Source organism: Gallinula chloropus (assembly GCF_964237585.1).
Source record: "Gallinula chloropus genome assembly, chromosome: 1".
Taxonomy (NCBI): Eukaryota; Metazoa; Chordata; class Aves; order Gruiformes; family Rallidae; genus Gallinula; species Gallinula chloropus.
The window spans coordinates 30723663-30738472 of NC_140085.1; positions in this window are offsets into that span (position 1 = coordinate 30723663).

Here is a 14810-nt window from a genome sequence, read left to right on the forward strand (position 1 = left end):
GTGTTGCAAGAATTAACTTTTTGCGCCCAAGTCTTCACTTATCTGGTCTTCTGCATCTGTGAACCATTTTGAACACAAAACCAATAGTCTAAAATCTTTAGGTCTTGCTTGCCAGCACACCTGAAGGAAAATCTAGGTCATTTAGCTTGCATTTACCATGATGTGCTGCCTCAGCTGCCCTCGTCTGCAAGCTGTACATAGTCTGGGAATCTGGTCCCTTTCCTTTGTCCACCCAAGGAATCTGGGATACAAGTAGGCAGATATTTAATTTTATTTGGTTTGGATACTTCCATGAAAGGTTTGAAATTACACAGGTCTGCAATGAGGATTTTTCTTCTGAGCTACAAGCCAATGTCATGTTTTTATGTAAATCCTATTTCTGGGTCCAAATATGAGCTAAAAAGGCTTTGCTGATATACTGCAACTTCGTATTCACCTTCTGATCTAAAGGTCACATTGTTGTACGTTTTAAAATGATACTATATAATGAATTGCTAATTCTGCATCAACCTTTTTCCTCAATAATATAGCCACCCACTTCTAGAACAGCAGAAGGGTTGCACCTTGCAACAAGCATCAGCACATGGTAAACAAGGAGATAAGGATGTTCTACACAACAGAGTGAGTCTTCAACTTGACAAGCAAAACTGGAAAGGAGACTTCTAGGCACGCAGAAATTGGGTAAGAACAGAGAGCATTTACAATAGATTTACAAGACCAGTGCTTACTGGCTTTAGAGAGTGACTGAAGACACAATCAAGACCAATTTAAGTAGTACTGTGTAATATCTGTTTGTTATGTATGGTGTGATTTTACAACGAATTTGCAATCCAGCGAAGTTGATACAATTAATGCAGTTAATACAGTATGACAACAAAAAAACCAGCACAATAAAAATGCCCCCATAATTTAATGCTGAAAGAATACATGTTTCCCACAGAGTTGTGACAAACAGTCTGGGAATTAATTTTTTTCTTTTTTCATATTTTGCTTTTGAGATGAACCATTGACCAGTTTCTTCAATACCCATTCCAGCCCTGGATAGCTGAGCTTGTCACAGAGCTAACCATAACATGTAGCATCTAGGCTGCCACTGCTCAATGATGTTGCCACAAACACTGACCAAAAGCATCATACCACAGCGTTGAAAACAGCAGGAAGCACCCAAGGTACGTGCATATTGATATGAAACACAAAGATGAAGTCAATGTTGTGTTTAGTAGGATATACCACCACCAAGAATGTCAGCAATTGATGAAGGCTTGTGAAACCAAACAGAAAGAAGCTACAGGTCATTCTAGTGGCATATAATGCTGCCTGCGTTCCATTAACTGTTTGGACTAGTCACTAATAACTTCTGTTAGAATGAGTTCCACTTTGTGAGCTCAGGGTTTGTCCCTGTGGCTCTCATTCTTTGCTGTTTTGAACTGAATGTGTATGGTTACAACAGTCAGGTTGCTTGCTTTATGCTCACTAAGTTTGTGGTGTGAAATTTGCAGCCATCAGTTGCTCTGGCAACCTGTTTACCATCTAAGTCATAGTGTGCTCCCTTTGCAGTTGAGTGAATTTCAGTTACAAGAGAGTAAGCAGAAGCATCCTATTTGTCTTCCCTGCATTGTTTGCTGTTATGTGCAGCCTGTAAAAAGACACACAGTAAACAGTTCCTATCTTGTCACTTGCCTTGGTTGGATCCCCAATCTGACACATATTCTAATGTGTTACCGATCTATACCCAGATCTCTTTGCCTTTGCAGCCCAGACTTCAGATTTGATTGACAAATCTGCTGCTTTGACTGCCTACACTGAGGATAAAAAATGCCACACAGCTATAACTACCCGTTGCTGTTTTTAAAAATGTGACCAGCTTTCAAAAGCTATCCAGCACTGTGAGAAACTCACTGACGTAACGATACTGCTGCCAGAAAACTAACAAGAGCAAAACTAGCCAACTGAGGGTATTCATGAGCTACAAGAGAGAGAACCAGAGACCTGTCTTCGAAGACAGCAGCAGAAATAATACAATTCTGTAGTATGGTTTTCATGTGATGAACTAGCTGTTCCAAAAGCTGGTACTCTTTCATAGGCTGCCAAAGCTGACTGAAGGAAACATCCAGTCAAAGCTTGCAACTTAGGACCAGTTTTCCAGTTGCTTGGGCAGTTTCCGACTTGTACAGGTAGCAGTAAAGAGCATTGGATTCATATTTCACAGAGCTCAGGTTAAATCCAAACATTGATGAGAATCCCCAGAGAATTCTTTGTGGGGTTTGCATATACTCTTTTTTTTTTTCTTTTTTTTCCTTTTTTCTCATTTTCCTTTTGACAATCCTGGCAATAATCTGCCAGGAGTTCTTTGTTTGCTCTCTGTGGAAATTTTTGACTGGTTTATGTTTACAGAATCAAAATCAGAATCAGTGAAGAGAGACAGGGAAAGCATGAAAATTGATGTAGAGCAAAGAGCAAACAGGGACGTACCAACCTTTGTTGATACCAACAAAACCTTACCCATTAGCCTTTGTTTACTCTCCCCATGTAGCGTGTGCTCTGTCTTCTCTCATTTTTTACAATCTTAACAGATGAGTTAACTGAGAGGATCTATCTCTATAAAATAGAGAATCCATTTTAGTAGGTTGACTGAGTTAGTTGGCTGGTCCTCCCATTGGAGCAATTTACTAACAGCAGGAGTGTATCCAGCAAAATGTAGTTCTTCACACAGACCTCCCAAGTTGTCCCATCTCTCCATCAGAGAAACTTTTGTGGGGCCTGGGGAAGGGAGAGTCCTTCTGTGAAAATAAAAATAAAAATGCCATGTCTAGGTGGAACCCTGGAAAAATTCCACAGAAGAAAATCTCATTACGAACCCTTTCCTTACGCATTGTATGGCTAATCTGAAATATCAGAGAGGAAGACAAAATATTAGTGGGGAAGGAAGAAAGGCTTGGATTAAGGGGGAACTGAATTCTTTCTCTTGTTCAGGTTTTCTAGGAGATCTTGGGTGAGAGACACAGATACTGTACTTCACTTTCTCCTCAGAAAATAAAAATTGATTAATGCTACCAATGTCCGTCCCAGAACCATCTGGAGAGATTACTTCCTAGGGTTTATAAAAAAGGAGGAACTATGTATTTTTAAACAGAGTGTGGCACACACTTCACATGTCTAGTGCAACACATGGGACTAGAATTAACCTGCAAGATTAACTCTAAGAGATTTATTCTGTGTGATGTGCAGTGTTCCACTGCAAGATGCTGTCTTGCTGTCTGCATGGTTTCTTCCACATATATACACAGTAAAATCCATCGTAGATCAGCTGACTGAGCCATTCATTAGCAGGAGCTGAATGTTGTCCTGGCCATTGTTTTGAAGGTTTCTAAATTTTGGTAGTTGCCCCAGAGAATTGCACTCACTTTAGTCAATCCCTAATGCTACCAAGAGGAGAGGTAAACAAAGGCAGATCTGATGCTTTTTAAATGGTTGTATCTGGTTTTGCATCTGACTTGGCTTTTGGGAAAATAAAATGGCTTACATGGGCTGGGTGAGAAAGGATGACTTGAAAGTGCAAGTTATGCACCTGGACTATGAAGCTGTTTGTCTCTGTGTTCCGTAATACCTGTTTTCTGTTGCCAAAAATGCACACTGGAGTATTTTCAGAGTACAGATATGTTATAGTCTCTCATCAGTTATACAAGTGGGACTGAAAAATACCAGGTTCTCACTATTTCTTTGCTGTAATGCCTGTTTCAATAGAGATATGGGTTCTGGGAGCTCTGTATGACTTCATGCATTTTTTTTCCAGAAGTAATGATAAAGAAATAACATGAAAGACCAGCCCAAACAAAATCTTTGAACTGGAAGATGAACCAGATAACTTTTATATATATTCTTCCAATTTATTTCTATTTGTGCCTGCAAAATTTTGGCAGAGCAAGTGCTCCCTTGGGTTCCCAGATGCCCCATTCAATTGGAAGTCTTAAAGGCACAACTCAATGTATGGGCAATTTTTCAAGAACAAAGGAAACGGGAAAACAGCAGCCTGTTTGGATCTGAAGCTGTAGAGCATCTAAGGATCAACATTCCTGAATGCAACCGGCTTTTAAATTCATTTGGTTTTATATTTAGGAAAAAACATTTGCCTACAAACTTGCCAGGATGTATGTTAGTCAAAATGTATTGAACTCCCCTAGAAAGAGCCAAGGAGGGAGAATATGAACTGCAACATTCCCTGGGCTTCTGCAACATTGCAGCTGCTCTCAATTAAAGTGAGCAGTGGTTTCTAGGGACCGTATCTAAGGCCTTTATCTTCCAACCATTTTTTTTATTATTATTTTGCAATGATTTCATGAATTGCAATTGCAGCTTAATAAAGGGGTGTTACAGTAGTGATCATATTGTCTGCATATTTCTTCCGCTGAGAATCCCAGTAGACATTATGTTACTGTCAGAGATTTAAAGTACAGCTATCTATAAATACCAGAACATGAACAAGGCTTAAATAATTAAACCCACTGCATCCACAGAAAGCACCCTCTACTGAGGGACATGAGGAGAGAAAATGCACACGCTTTCAAGAATCTAGAGAAGGATACCTGGCAAGCCACTGCCACCAGGTTATGCACAGTGGAAAGCAGACACAGATGAGCCTTGTATTTAAAAGCATAACTAGCTGACAGTGTTTCCTCCTACTGCATAGGTTTTTCCATCCCCCTTCTTCTGAAGTTGGTGGGGGGACTTCCACGATGCGTAGTGACCAGCTGGAGCATTAATAGGCAAGGGTTAAAAAGAGACATTCTGTTTCTGCAGGATAAAGTCCACTAATCAGTTCTAATTCATTTCCAAGTAGCTCCTAAGAGTGGATCTGTTTGCATTTGACCACTTTCTATTTGTCAACTGAAATCACTGGTCGAGGCACATGGTGAGCTGTCAGAAGACATGTCATAGCAAGTCTCTGCTTTGCGCTTCTTCCCTGACTCGGGATGACTTTTTAACCTTTACCAGCTCCGTGTTAACAGGATGGCCACAGACGAAATTCCTTCATTCTTCCATTTATCTCCTCAGCACTGGCAAATCGTCACCCCTTCTGTCTGGATGCACGGTAGCTCTGTTAGCTGCTGGGTATGCCTATGATGCAGGGCAAAAAGGAGGCTCAAAACCAAGACTAAGTATTGATAGTTCTGCTGTCCTCACATCGTCAGCTCACATTGACTGGTATTATCCTCTCAGATATTACCCCGCAGCTCAGAACATTCATCAAGTGTCTACTGCCTAGCTGGGCTATGCCATCTGCCCAGAAACTAGATTATATGAACAGAAAGTAGACAGTAGCAGTGCCTGCAGACTCTGGGGGGCATGGGTACTTCTGCTTAAGTGACCTTTCTGGGCAGTCACAAAGGCTTAGAATGGTCATGGTTGGTGAGTCTGAATTTGACAGCCAGTTCACCTTTGGACAACACCACAGAAATGTCCCAAGAATCTAATCAGGATTATCCCCTGCCAGGACTATTATGTTAGTTACAGAATATAAAACATAAAAATCAAACCTCCAAAGCCTGGAGTAGGTGCAGTCACACAGGAAAAAAAAAACAAAACACAAAACCTTTCTGTTTTGAACTGCTTTTAAGGAATAAGCTGGCCAGCAAAACCACATAATTGTCATCAAGCCAGCATGATTTGATCAGCATGATCTCTGTGCACTAGTTGGGTTCATAGAGCTTTAAAGAAAAGGGTTAGTGAATAAATGTTTTCCCAGTATAAATATCAATAAATCCAGAATGCTTGGTCAGAAGGCAGTGCAGTAGACGTGCCCATATCATCACACATTCCCATTTCTGAATGGTTGAAAAAACCCCTTTTTGCATTGCAGCCACTAGAGGAAAAAAAAGGAGTGGTGACAGGTTATGAGTGGATAGGAGTGAGAGTACTCTTTCTAAACCTAACAGCCCAAGGTGACTATTGCTTAATTTGAAAAAGATCACTTTTTTAAACCTGCACGCTGCATTGTGTGGAGTAGTTGAAAAAAAAAATCCCTATTCCAGTGAAAGGACCATGCAGGAGAAACAGGGAAGCAGCAGTCTCTGGTTCTGGATGGCCCTGTCCATTTTTAAGTAGTTGACACGGTTGCAGCCAGCCCTTGTTAACATGAACATCAACCCTGGGAGTGCACTGGACTACTAAAATCATACTGCAGAAGAAAAGCATCGGAATCTCCAAAGCAGCTGAAGTAGTGAAAAAAAAGTAGAAGAAAACAAAAAGAAAACAACAACAACAAAAAAACAAACCCAGATAAATTTGTGTCAACAGATGTGTTTTACCACTAATGATCATGAAGCCATGATACAGTTTTAATTACCCAGACTTCCCTTTATTATAATGGCCCCATAAAATGCCGACTAAATAAAAAATAACATCAATATACATAAGATGGAAAGCAGATGGTTGAGATTTTTGAACTAGAAGCCACTGCTGGAAAAGAACAATTGCTTTTGAGACTCAGCCGCCTATTTGGCTAGATATATTCTTTTAAAAGTTTTTACTACATGATTAGAAGGTTTGAAGGAGTCAAACGCCTGAGGAGTGTGCTAACAGATACAGAAACATGAAAGAGTGACTTCCCTTTAAAAACACTGGCCCAGATGCTGTCCTCTACCAGAAGGCACAGGGGAGGACAAAGCAAGCTCTGACACAGCCTTGCATACTTTCTAGTACAACAGAACTGAATTTTATTCTGGTGAGTCCTGGTAACAACAGACTTATGAACATAAACTTCACAATAGCCACCACCAATATAGGCTTTTCTTGTCATATTTGTTACGGCTTTCTTCTTCAGACCTCCATCTCACATTGCTCTCCACGCTGTCTACCTCTCCAGCCTGACTTTCTGACTCCTGCAAGACAGTTCTGTGATTCCCAACTCCTTTGATCCACACTACAGCACCTGAAGCACTGTGAGAAAAGTTAAAGAAGGATAAAAGGCTGCCAAGAAATGCCAGTAGGATGAGACAAAAACTCCATCCTGGTTGTCTGGCTGCAGCCAAAGACTAAGTTACGTGGGGTTCTGAGAAAATGACAAGTTCCTCAGCTGCAGAGAGCTGTGGAGAAGATTAACATATCAGTTTACTTCTCTGAGTGCTATTTTTAGGGGCTACTTGCTGACTCAGGCAATCACTGCTGAATGTATGACACCTGCAGATACTGCAAACAAAAGGGTATAGGGATAGGAAATGAAAAAGATGAAATCCCAATTCTTTGGAACCTCCTCTGAAAGTGAGGTTGGAACTCCATGGATACCAAACTCCAAGAACCATTTTAATAAGTTCTCCAAGACAGGAGAAGTGTGGTGACTATCAAGCACTCAGTCTCTATGAAGTGTCTATACAAACATACTATGGGATTAGAGCTCCACTGGCTTTGAAGAAAGAAGCCCAGCAGAACAGTATCCCATGGAGTAGCCCATAGACTTCCTTGGGGATGCCAAGGAGTGAAGTATTGTTTCTACTTCATGATTGCATCTGAGTTGGAGGAGAAATTCAAGTAAGTATACATGAAATCCATGGTGTCCAGTGAAGAAGGGCTTGATTTGATTAAGGATTGTCATTTATAAATCTTGAGCTTATATATTTTCTACTTGTCGCCAGTGACAACCCATTCCTCCAGGAGTTGAACCTTTCAGGATTCTCTCTGTATGTTTTTCTAAAGACTGGTGAGCGTGGAACGTGGGAATTAACATTTTTGTCCCAATGTTGTAGGCTTATGCATCAACCACAGTGATGAATATTAAAGACTACCTCTTTAACATCAAGACTTAACATTAAGTGTTGATACCTACATTATGGAAGCTCAACCAATTTAATTGTTGAGATTGCATTATTAGTCAATGGAAAGAAAGAAGGCATAAAAATCCTGCTCTAAACAACACAAATGATGTTGAGGAATTGTGTCTAAACCTACTTATTTCTCTCCTTAAAAGGAGCCTGGGGTGACTCTCTCAGTTGTAGAGGGCTCCACTACAGGCATACTAAAGCAGGTGAGATGAATCCCAAACCTGTGCTTAATATAAGTGCCAAGTGCTGGCACAACAAACAGCAACAGGGAAGGCTCTAAATAATGCTGCCAAGTTTCCCTGCACAAACAGCATCCTTGTAAGGTGGTACTTTTGACACAATTACTAAAACAGAGCAAGGCTAGTGGTATTTTTTCACTCTGATATGGAAATTTAAAGCACTGGCATCAGATCTAAACTTCAAGCTGCTGCTGGCAGGTACTCAGTATACTCCCGTGGGGATGAGCGGCACGGAAGAACAAGTCTATCTCGGGAACGTGTTCAGGGCAGTGCCTGCACCAGGGTGAACGGAACAGAGAGAATAAATATTGCTGAGGTCTTGGAGCGAGCACAGCAACTTTTTATCGGCAGGGATCGTTTTCTACCATTCTCAAAATGGGGGCAAGATAAAAGCTTCCCTAAACAAACCATGTTTTGGCAAACCTGGCTCAAGAAGAAAAGAAATTAAGCCAGAGGAACTTTCATAGCATGAGGGTGACTAACTGAGGAGGACCTTTGCAAGGCAATAACAGAGGGTTTTTTTTAAAAAAGTCCCAGGAAACAGTTGGCAAGACTGACTTTTGCCTTGTGTACAGTACAGTGCAAGAACTGAACAAGAGGAGTGAAAAGGAGCAGAGAGGGAAAATGAGAGCAGTTCATTAGTCTACAGATTGAAAACAAAGAGAGGGGAGTCACACTGTGGAATTGTATGCCCTAGGATACTGTGGACAGTAAAAGTTTATTAGACAAATTAATAGGGTAAGCCCTCCCTCCACTGAGGCCTGAAACCTTTGTGTTGGAGTGAGGAAAGATAGAACGCCTGATGCAGGAAATCCATGAGCTGTAAGTTCCCAGAGGCCAGGAGACGTGTCTGCCCCCTTATATTGTTCCCTGTGCATCTGCTTTGCCTTCTGCTGGGGGCAGGATATCACCCCAGACAGACCTTTGGTCTGTGCTGGAATGGCTATTCTTGCAGTTCCTTGAAGTATTTTTATAGCAACCATTCCATTAGGGTAAGTGTGGTTCATGAGATTATTTTTTTAAGCAGAAACTGGATTTTGTCCTAGTTTTGGCTGCATGTGTATGAAGATATTAAAAAGCTTTATTTGTGGATGCAGCCATTTTTTTGTTAGAGGTTTAAAACCTCTAACATTTGATTTGTTAGATGTATTGAAGCACAAGATAATTTAAATATTTAAATCTCTGAATGACATTTAATGTTCTCTTCTATACTACTGCTACATATCCAGCAGAGGTGGTTTTAAATCTTATTTTTAGTTAGGCTGTTTAAAATCTTACGCTAATTTTCTACCTCCTTCTGATGGACAAGCTCACTTAAATCATCACTGGTATTCCTTTAAGTAAGACCAAAGATTCAGGCACAGCATAAAGTGAACAACGATGTTGCCTGCAGAGCAAGGTGGGAAGAGACTGGCAACTTAATGGCAAAGTAGCATCTACAGCTGCTGCCTAGGTTGTGCGTGTTCTATGGGTAAACAGGTTAGTTCAGTTGTGGTTATTTGTCAGTTTTGTACCTTTCCTATGTCTCTCTCCCTCATTGAGAATCATTTAAAGAAATTCCTTTTAAGAACTGAGATTCTTCCTGGAGTAAGAAGGGTTTCAAATATTTGGAAATTACAGTTTTTCCACAGGTGGATAAAATTTTTTATTCCAGCTCTGAAATGTTATTTAATACAGTTCAGCAAAGCTGGACAGAGGGTACTAACCATACAGAAAAGAGCAAACCCAGGCAATTCTCAAAGATTTCATTCCTTTTTTTAATTTTCTCTTAAGTTACCAAACTCATTTTTGCATACATATTAGAAAAATATGTCACTCAGGATGGAAAGGAGCCCAAGATAAAAACGTACAGGAGAAGATACAGGTACGGCTTGGGCCTTTCTCATCTTCTGAACTGCCACGTACCAGCTACCTGGTGTTACCTACTAAGCGAAGAACCCTGCGACAGCAAGCTTAGGAGTATAACCACTATCATTGCCATCAACTCCCCAGTTACCATGTCCCTCCTATAACCTGAGAAAAGCAACATGACAAAACTCCTGCTCCCTTTTTACTTGCCAAAAAAAATTTTAAAAATTATTTAAAAATCAAGAATTAAATACATGGGTCAGGCAACCAGACAATTTCTGTGGAGACTCTGAATGTGTTTCAACCAATCTGTACAGAGTGGTCCTACACAGTGACTGGCCATCAACTGAACGCAAAATGGGAGGCAATTCAGCAACTTCTAAACTAATTGAATAAATTTTCTCATAGGGCTTAGTCTCCCAAGAACCTAAGAGTAATCAATCCGTGGTGTCAGCAGAATTCAAGGAGGATAAGCAGCATGAAGGGCAGGTCCTTAAGACAAAAATTAAGTCAGGAGAAGTTCCTAAAATCCTTCATGAAGACCCGTGAAGATTTTATAAATATTTAGCAAAATGTGAAGCACTTGGGAAGATTTACAGGAGCAGTGTAAATGTTTCTTGTCACGCTGAAGGAGCCACCCATTCCCATTGAAAGTATTCAGTAATTTTGCTGCTTCTTTCCTCCGGTGAGGTTTTAGCTATCTCAAGTGGATGCACCAACTTACAGACTTCTAAAATTAGTGGATTTACTAAAATTATAGCCCCTTGATCTTTCCAGTTCCTACCTATTTTGTAAAAACTACAGCAGCCAGACAGTAACATGTTTCTATATGTTGTAGATTTACTGAATCTTAATCCCTCTTACATTCTTCTTCATACTCTAGTAATTAGTGTGAACTGGAATGTATCCCACTTTTCACAGAATCACAGAATCACAGAATCACAAGGCTAGAAAAGATCTTAAAGATCATCAAGTCCAACCATTCCTGTCCTATGCTAAACCATATCCCTAAGTACCTGATCTACCCTTTTTTTAAACACATAGTGACAAGAAACCCCTGTTTTCCACAGTGACAAGAAACTGATTAGACCAGACAAACTTTTTAAGGGCAATAAACCACACTGTATTAATTTAAGAAGTTCTCTTCCACCTGAGAGCTATATACAATTAAAGAAAACAAAAAATCAAGCCTCTCAGATCTACACACTTAATGTGTTCCACAAAAGCCACCAACAATAAACTTCTTTATAAACAATCCAAATTAGTGGCTTCACTGTAAGTAGTTAACATATCCTACTGGTATGGTAGAACCTCAAACAACAAGCATGCTTGCAAGACTTTTTCTCATGGATTATACAAGAATATCTAAATATGTACAGATGTCCTGGGGCACAGCAACAGCCTGTAGCTCACAGCCAGGATTAGAAAGAAAAAAATCACTCTACCTAGTCCTTTCTTCTTACAGAATGTATTGCATTAGTCATCTCTTCTTAGATTACTTTATGTTTACTTAAAAATTGCTAAGCTATTTTTAACAAGTTATTATCATTAGAAATGTGGTCGATCATGAGGCTCGTAGCTGCCAACTACCATCTGCATTTCTCTATACCTGCTTTCCAAAAGGGATCCAATGGAGAGCTCTAACTGACCTTTAAAACACAGGGGAGAAAAAAATACTGAGCCAGTAAGACCCAAGTTCCTGAATTCAGGACTCTATCTCACTTCTTGAGTCCAGAAGGAAAAGGTGGGATGACAGTCCCACTAAGTGGAAACATGTTCTGAGATCCCAGGTTACCCAATGCTCAGCAGTTGTTTATGAAAAGAAGATGTTTGGTTTGTGAAGTTTTGGGAAAATAACCACCATAGAGTATTGGCAGGAACGACACTCTCTTCAGTGTCTACACTTGGGTATTCGTGGAAAAGACTAAACCCACCAGCTTTTCCTAATACCACTCCTTCTTCACCCTTTCTTTATCTCCCTGTCTCCTTCTATCACAGCCATTCTCTCTAAACTATGAGCAACCAGGAGCCACCTGAGCATGCTGACTCTTTTATTTTCTGCTCAATTCTTCCAAAAGTGTGCCCTCCATTTATTTCCTCCACTTGTTTAGCAGTGAGCAGGAACAAGCAACTTTCTAATAGGACAGTTGCTGCAGCAAGAAGAAAAAGTAAACCATTGTGAGCATTCAGCTGGGCACAGGCTGCAGAGCAACGTTAAACTGCGCCATTTGGGGCTTTCGTGTGAGCATAGTTTCACAAGGGCCTGGGAAGGGGACTAGAATTACTAGTGAAAAGGCATAGCATGAAAAATGGGAATAACAGGTGCATGTTGTAGTACAGTGTACCCAGCAACACCTGTAACTGATAGACCAGAGTATGGGACTGCAAGAAATGGACACTGCCCCTCTATATAATTATATGCTGGAAAAATTCTTTCTAAAATCTGTAATAAATGACTGTAGTACAGAAGGCATGCTGGCACTTTTCCAGTCGCAGAGTTCTTACCCTCATTTCAGACTTTGCCCAAAGGACCTGCAAAGGATAAGCAAACGATTAGGGTGGGTGCATGTGGACAGAATCTGAATGGCAATGGAAAACAGACTGCTTGTGTATCTGGACCAACATCGCTGTGGGAGGAACTGTGGTTCCCACAGACCAGCAAAGAGTATCAAGGCTAAAAATGCGTTGAGAAAATGCAGGAGAGTGATCTTCTGAGGATGGAGGGTGGCTGAGAATCTGTGCAAAGGAGACAAAGTGAGTGCAGGATTAGAAAGATCGATCTAAAATGAGAAATATATGTGGCACAACACTCTTTTTTCCCCCCAGAGAGGTTTAACTGCCTGTCACATTGCATATGGGTCTCCATCAGGCATCCAGGTAAGTACAAATTCATCTCAGCCTATTTTCAAGAACAATGATGTGGTCATTTTAAAAGCTAGAAGCCAGTAGTGGCACAAGAACTATTCTGTAGCTGAAGCCTAACTGGTTTATGTTTTATAAAACCAGTTCACAATAATGATTAGCCTCTTCTGAAACCATTTTTATAATAAAGTTGGGAAGTTTAATATTTGCAAACTGGCTACTAAACACATGTAATACTTTTGCGTCTAAACCATGTTGTGGGTAACGTTGGTGCATAGAAAGGCAAAGGATAAACTGCTGGCTTGAGACAAGAACCGTGGACAGATACTGTTCCAATTCCACATACAGCTATCAGTACGTCCAGGTTCTTATCTGCAACATTTCCATGTGAAAATTAGCAAAAGCCCTTGCTAATGGTGACACCTCTGCATGGTTCTGACCTTGCCTCTTGCTCCCATGAGTATTCCCACTGCCATCAGTCAATCCAGTCAGGCTTCTCAGAGGCATAGGAGTCAAAAGAAGAAAGTTATTCCTTCCTCTAGAACATAATCCAAATATCTCAGCTACTAGAGCTGTGAAAAGCACAGGAACTAAGTGATGTCAGCTTATTTAATTTTTATTATCATTCTAAAAGATTTTTGCCTGCCATTCCTTCCCTCAGATATTTCACCCTCTCAGTTGTGGCAAACACCTCCCATACCATAGCGATGAAGCCACCAGTGGGCAGACAATCACTGGGACTGAGTTTTAATTGAATGCAATTAAAACTGATACTTGAGATGGCAAAATCTCCATTGACTATTACCCATGTGCCCTACCCTTCCCAGCATTTTGCATTATCTTTCTGGCATGCCACAATATGCTCTGAACCAGACTGTATATGAGACTCCTCTGTGCTAGAATCATAGATTGTGCTCTTGTGCCATCTAGAATTGAGTTTTCAAGACCAAACAAGTATGTTTATTTGAGATCAGATCCTCCAGACAACACATGGCATGTAGTATCCTGACCACGGCACAAGCCAATACAGTCACTGATGGCCACCTTGGCACTCATCTGACATGGGGAGGCCCCTTTGTGGCCAGCATCGTAGCCTCTTTGGGGCTTCTCAGGGACGGCTAAGAGATCACAACACTTACCTCAAAATGTATGAACTCAGGTTTCTGCCCCTACAACATCAGAATTGTATCCATTTGTCTGATATACTGTATGACTAAATTGTCTGCAGGGGTGTGTGATTTCCAGTAGAACAAGACCTTGCTGCAAATTTGACATACTGGACCGAGATAGCTCAGCACAGATGTCAGGAAACATTACTAACTTAAGATTTCCCCAAAGCACAACAGAATTATTTCAGTATTTGAAAGTGCCATCACATGATTATTTAAGCTATCTGTGGAAAAATAGAAGCCATTCAAGTCTTTCTTAGTGCTTTTATTGGTCAGTGGCAGCAATAAGTTCAGAAAGCCTCTGTTGACACTGTAACATGCCACCTGAGTGCTACCAGTGCTTCACAAATTGCCCTATAAAAGAGGGCAATTTTAGTAGGTGTGATTTTGCTAAACTTTCAGCATGTGCATGTGCTAGGGTAGCTTGTCAGGCCAATAAAACCTCACTGAATTGAATTAAAGCTGAACACTGACTGACCTGCAAGAAGTCTGCACACCAGCTATCTGGTGCTGCCCGTAGTTTAATAGCTGAACAAACGATCCACCATGCAAGAAAGTATTTTTCCAGTTTCCAAAAGCTGACAATGTGAAACAAAATAAAATGCAATGTGGCCTGAGGCCACAAGACCACTCCTGGAGACTGAAACAAAGGACAAATTGGTTCTGCGGATGTGATCTGCCTCTTATTTCTTCAAAAGTCGTCTGATGCCTTGTGACAGTAACACCCCTTTAAGAGTCTGGTCATACAGTCCCCATTCTGCACTATCCAACAGTTCTGGAGGCTCAAGAAACGAGATCTCTGGTAGTTGGTAGGAAAAAAAAAAAAAAATCTTTTATTTCTCAGTTGATCTGAGTCATTTGTCCTGAGCAAATAAATA